Consider the following 6,665-nt stretch of genomic DNA (forward strand, 5'->3'; position numbering starts at 1 on the left):
AAAATAAATGCATTCGGAAATAATTTATGAAAGATATATTTTGACAATGCTTATGCAAGTAGGACCGCTCGGGTCGAAATAAATTAAATGTCATTTTGAGGAAGGATTAACTTCAATATCCTATTTGAGTGCGGATTGACCCGATATATCCTATTTGAGGGCGGATGGACCCGATATATCCTATTTGAGGGCGGATGGACCCGATATATCCTGTTTGAGGGCGGATGGACCCGATATATCATGTTTGAGGGCGGATAGACCTGATATGTCCTATTTGAAGGTGGACAAGCCTCACATATGGTGCTTGATTTGCAATTAGAAAGATTGATGTGGTGCGCAGAGCTTGATATGCTGCCCATTTTGTAATGGTAATTCATGGGGCGATGCAAAAATCATTGTGAGATGATTTTGTTGGAGTGAATATCCATGATGCGGAGAGCTTGATGTAGTGTCTTTACAGGAAAATATTCCAGGAGCGGTGCCCATAATTTAGGAATTTGCATGCTGAAGTTTATTGTTAGTAAATTCCTGCACTCAAAGAAAACTACGAGTTTCAAGATATAATTTGCGATATCTTGAAATGCAATGTGTTATAAAGTAATCTTATGAAAATGACACATTTTGGGTGTTTACTTATACAATGCGGCCTCGCATGCCAAAATGATTTGATGAAAATGTAGCTTTCTGCCAGTAATGATTTTCGGCAAAAACATGCAGGTTATAATTGTGCTTGGCAATGATTTGTGATAATGATGCATTTCAGTAATGACAATAAAAGCGTGACCATCTAGGTTGAAATAAATTAATGAAAAACATTTGAGTAGGTGCTAAAGTGTCTTGTTGTTCAGGCGGACAACCTTATGTCCCATTAATTAGGCGGACTTCCTTAATATCCTATTATTAGGTGGACAACCTTGTGCCCAATTAATTAGACGGACATCCTAATGTCCTATTAATCAGGTGGACTACCTCATGTCCTATTATCAGGCAGACGACCTCATGTCCTATTATCAGGCGGACTACCTTATGTCTTATTAATCAGGCGGACGACCTCATGTCCTATTAATCAGGCGGACGACCTCGTGTCCTATTAATCAGGCGGACTACCTTATGTCCTATTATCAGGCGGACAACCTTATGTCCTATTATCAGGCGGACAACTTCATGTCCTATTAATCAGACGGACGACCTCATATCCTATTATCAGGCGGACGACCTTATATCCTATTATCAGGCGGACGACCTCATGTCCTGTTATTCAGGCGGACGACCTCGTATCCTATTAATCAGGCGGACAACCTCATATCCTATTAATCAGGTGGACGACCTTTTTGTCCTATTATTAGGTGGACGAACCTAGATGCATGTCTCTTGATTTGCAATTTCAAATATTGGTGCGGTGCAGAAGCTTGGTACGATGCTTGATTTGTAGTCTTGGAATTCATAATGCGGTGTAAAGAGCTTGGTGTAATTTCTTTGAAGTAACACATATTGATGGTACAATGCAGAGAGCTAGGTACGACGCTTTTGCAATAGCGAATGGTGCGGTCCATAGAACTTGATGCAATGCCTTTGTATTAAAGAAATTCCTAGTGCAACGCCAACAATTGTTGGAGCTTCAAAATAAATTTTTGTAATTAATAAATTCCTGCACTCAAAGAAAAATTATAAGTTTCAAAGTTTGATTTGCTCTTGCTTGGCTTCATCTTTTGCTTTGCATGAACCTTGCGACTTTTGACTTGATGTCGAGCTTTGCGATAGCATGTAATGTTCAAGAATAGCTAAAATATGCCCCTGCATTACTCAAAGCAAATTTGTTAGTATAAAATAAAGTGGTTGCCTTGCATTGAACGCCAAAGTTTGGCTTTGAATCTGTAACTTGTTGTCATGGCATTCTGGAATTTGTTGTTGTGCTTGTAACAAATATGTAGCTCGAGATTTCATTTTCTGCTTTGACGAATGATGAGGATCCTTCTGCAAAATTTGCCCCGATTTTAGCTTTTAGGGTAAATAGGATTTTTATTATGATGAGACCGAACCCATAAGGCTGCCTACATACCCCTCTTAAACGGGAATCAGGTCAAAACGTAGTTCATTTATAAAAGCAAGGCATAATTACAAAAAATAGTTACTCATATGATGATAGTTGCAAAATGATAATTCCATCAATGCAAGGTGAACTAGTCCAAACGACGTTTCTTCTTCGGATGGCCAACCACGCTCGGTATATTACTTGTGCTGCGGCTAATTGCATTTGAGATATTTGTTCCAACTGGTAGGTGCACTTGTAGTTTGTTAACATCAATTAAATTCTGAATCTTATGTTTTAATGCTAGGCATTCTTCTGTATCATGACCATGAGCATTTGAATGATAAACACAATACTTTGACAGGTCGAATAATGGATGTGAAGTGTAAAAAAATCCTTCCTTTTCTTGGTTGCATAATTCCTGAGGCATTCAATCGAGCGAATATGCTAGAAATTGGTTCACTCAGAGGTGTAAAGTCGCAGGGCTTTCTTTTCTTTAATTGATATTGAATACTTTGTTGGCGATGAGGCTGGAGATGCATGTCGTGGGCGTTAGAAATGGCATGATTTTGCAAAAGCTGGTGATTCTGATGGCATTCTAGTTGATGCATATTCATGGCAACTGCGGCATTTTGCTTCTCTTTACTTTTCCGATTTTTCAGCGTCTTAGGTTGTAAAGCATGAATGATAGTTTGCATGCTAACCTTTCCTTCTTTGATGCCACTTTCTAGAAAGTCCCCGACTCTAATCAAGTTACGTACGTTCGCAGTAGCCAGCTTTTCATAGTATATGCCATTTTGAATGTTAATGAAGATTGAGATCAACTCTTTCTCGGATAGCAGAGGGTGCACCTTCGAAGCTTCAACTCTCCACCGGATTGCATAATCCTGAAAAGATTCATGTGGCATTTTATCTATTTTGTACAGGCTATGCATGTTTGGATCAGCTCCAAGGTTGAACTCATATTGCTTTACAAAATCGTGAGTCATGGCATCCCACGTGTGCCATTTGCTAAAATTTGTTTTGTGTACCAAACAAGTGCAGGTCCTGATAAGCTTTGAATAAATAATTTCATCCGAATGGACTCGTTGTGTCCTATGCCAATTAACCTGCTACAATAGTCTTTCAAATGAGCAATGTGATTTCCCTTCCCGTTGAAAGTATTAAATTTTGGCATCTGGTACCCTGGTGGGAGTTCTACATCTGGTTGCAGGCATAAGTCTTCATATCGTAGACTTTGGTAATTTCTTGATTGAAATTCTTCTCCAATGACTTTCTTTAAATCACGGAGTTTTTATCCAAATCTTTACGGCAAATTTGCTGGATTTATTTTCCACGTCTCTTATGAGGGCATACTGTTAGTTGGTTTTGCTTGCTTTCTTCAAATAGAGTTGTGGTTATGAAAACTTATGAGGGCATACTGTTAGTTGGTTTTGCTTGCTTTCTTCAAATAGAGTTGTGGTTATGAGAGACATTTTCATGACTTGATTGAGGTTGCAGGTTGATGGAACTTGTGTAGAGATTGCATAAGTAGGAGCTGGGCAAGGAGATATGGTTAAGCAGATATTTCGGTTTGAGAAGTGGAGGTTGTATTTGGAAGAAGGTTAAAAGTGCTTCCCAGATTAACCAACATGTTCCTTTGCACCACATTCACCTTGGTGCCATCATTCTGTGATTGCAATTGTCCCATACCGGTATTGAATTCTTCAAAACGGTCTGCCATTATAGCCCGTCCTTTATGTAGATACGCAGTCAAAACAATGTTCAATGCTAGGCAACCTTTAAAGGAAAAATAAAACTTTACAAAATAAAAGTAAAGTGTTAGCGTATTTATCATAATCAAATAAATGCACAAAGTAATAAAGTATGTAATTAGATAGATTAATTCATGATATGGTTAAGCAGGAGTCCTAAACTGGAAATGATGGCCTAAGTTGCAAAATGGATGAACAAGAATGGCTTGTTATCTAGAGGGCTCTAACGCACGAGACTTGTTGACATGGAAGCAGAATGATTTGAAGTTTTTTGAAGGGCTGACTTATGTCCAACATCAAAGCTTTAGCTCTATCATAGGTTCTTGTCCTTACATGGCTTTGAAATTTTCAAAAATTGCCCCAATCTTTAGGAATCTTTTTATTATTACTCCATGGCTTGATGTCCCTTTCGAGCATATCAACCCGCGTGCTAAAAATCTGCCCCAGTTTTTTGCTATAATGAGACTAAGCCTTACATAGGTTGCATGCGCATCCAAAATAAGGGAAGGTGGGTGGGGAATGATAATCTTTCAATTTTTTGTTATCTTGTTAATCATGCTTCTTCTTCATACACATTGTTGGCAGCTTAGAATGCCCTTTCTAGCAAGAAAGAGTGCAGATTTGGAAAAACTAGGCATTACACTCATAAGTGGGAGATGCAGCTGTACGAAATGGAGATGCCTTTTTCGTTGAACGGGTTCTTAAGATCATCTATCACTTCCTTGACGCCATTAATTTCTTGCCCCATTTGCCACTTTTGCTTCAAGCCTAGCAATCTTATCTTTGTATGATTTGTATTTCTTGTACTCAAACTCATCTGCATCTAGGTCAATCACTGTGATTTGGTTGGCCATATTGTCCTTGAACTTGTGTTGCTTTGATGTTCAACTCAAGTCAATTTCTTTTGGAAAAAGGTATATATAGTCACTATGGAGTAGATAAATATTAAAGGATAATGGTAGAATATTTGGGAATGTATGCCTAAGAAACCGACGAGATCGGGTCTTGTAATATTACAATGTCTAAGAGAGGCCAAAGATGTGAGATTTTAATTAAAAAAAAATAATTTGCTGGTATTTGGATATAAGGATATGGTAGTCAATTGACATGAAAATACTCTAATTTTTTTTAGCATTGGCAAGTCATAAAGTTATCGAGGCCTGGGAATACGGTGCCAACCGTTTTGAAACTTTACGGGATACTACCTCGACTCACGTGCCAAAACATAGAATTAACGGGCACGTGAAAATCAATCTCGACAACCTGAAATAAGACGACACATACACTTGAATTGAATAGGTAAAAAATTTAGAATAATTCAACAATGCAAATTGACCAAATAGTGGTGTTCCAATGCTTGGTAGATTATGCAAGTTTGGACATCTACCCACTTGTAAATGTGTGTTGGCACGAAGGTTGAAGTACTAAGAGATATGAAGCTATGAAACGAATATTGAAGATACAAGATTACGCCGAAATTGGAAAACTTAAGAAAGAATTGAAAATTATGTAAGGAACGAATGGCAATATTTTTTTAAAAAGAAATATGTAACTACATTTTTGAGAAAAGAACGCGAATAAAATCAACTCGGGAAATTAGATGGGAAAAATATTTTCTAATTATGAAATATTACGCCAATTTTCTTTTTAAGAAGTAGGAATTATATCTTGCTATAGGGAGTGAGATGCTCATTGTTGTCTAAAGAAAATTCTTAATGCTAGTTTAAGGCACGAATATCGATGAATTTTTATGACGACTGAGCTTATTGAAGTGTTTGCGGGCACACCTCTTTTGGGGGAAATCTGAATTTCAAACCCAAATCAAGAACCCTAGATTTTCACGTATAAACACTAGCACTTGGAGTCCATCTGGATAGAGGTTGGAGGCCACAACTTTACCCCTCAAATTTTACTATTCGTTTAGCTAGAATTTAAAATAAAAGAAAAAGGAGAAAGTGTTGACCTCTATCGGAGCAGTAAACTAGGGCGGCTGTCTAGCATTTACTCCTTTCTCACCGAAGCCGAAGTTTTATGAAACTAAAACTAAAAGCAAAGAGGGGCTAAAGCTTTTATGAAATTTCTAGCTAAACGAATAGTAAAATTTGAGGGGTAAAGTTGTGGCCTCCAACCTCTATCCAGATGGACTCCAAGTGCTAGTGTTTATACGTGAAAATCTAGGGTTCTTGATTTGGGTTTGAAATTCAGATTTCCCCCAAAAGAGGTGAAATGGAGTCGTTTGAATTTTAACGTTGGGGATTCTGGACGAACTCAGCAGAGCTTTTTGATTTTTTGCAGAGAGTTACCCCAAAATGGTAAGGCTTCTCTTGTAGCCTTCAAAATTTGGGATGTTGTGCAGCAAGAAAAGGGAAAGATGGAGAACCTCCATGTGAGCAAAGAGGAAAAAAGAAGGTCTGCTAATTCAGACTTCTGGGAGTGGATTTGAGGCGAGAATTCACTGTAATTAAATGTTGAATTCTTGAGATCCAAAATAAGGAAATATAAAAGATAATTCAATTTCATAGAATGATCTAGAATCTAATATTGGGCTAATGTTTGGGCTGCTTTAACTGTTTAGAGATGGCTTTTGGCCGAATTGGGCCTTCATTTTGGGGCTCAGTTCAGATGGGGCTGATTAGGCAAATCTTTGGGTTGCTGAATTGAATACTTGGGCTTATGAGTAGGCCAAAATAAAATGATGTTCTCCCATCTTTAAATTTAATTCTTTGAGTTTTTAATTTATTCCAAAATATCTTCTTACCTACATTATATAATAAGATGTAAATATGCCTTAATAAAATTATTAGCATTTGTAGAAAAATAGTAGACTAATTGTTAAGTAAAATTTATAATACCATTAGAGCAAATATATATAAACGGTAGGA

General features: G+C 37.4%; 1 long non-coding RNA gene across 1 annotated transcript; it reads right to left on the reverse strand.

Annotated features, from left to right (window-relative positions):
• Positions 1-3,886: 3,886 nt before the first annotated feature.
• On the reverse strand, positions 3,887-6,448 carry LOC107780558 (uncharacterized). The gene is made up of 2 exons (XR_001646850.2): positions 5,747-6,448; positions 3,887-5,046 (listed from the first exon to the last, which is right to left on the reverse strand). It is a non-coding gene; the product is annotated as an uncharacterized LOC107780558 (long non-coding RNA).
• Between the last annotated feature and the right edge of the window lie 217 nt (positions 6,449-6,665).

Source organism: Nicotiana tabacum, chromosome 7 (assembly GCF_000715075.1).
Source record: "Nicotiana tabacum cultivar K326 chromosome 7, ASM71507v2, whole genome shotgun sequence".
NCBI classification, from domain to species: domain Eukaryota; kingdom Viridiplantae; phylum Streptophyta; class Magnoliopsida; order Solanales; family Solanaceae; genus Nicotiana; species Nicotiana tabacum.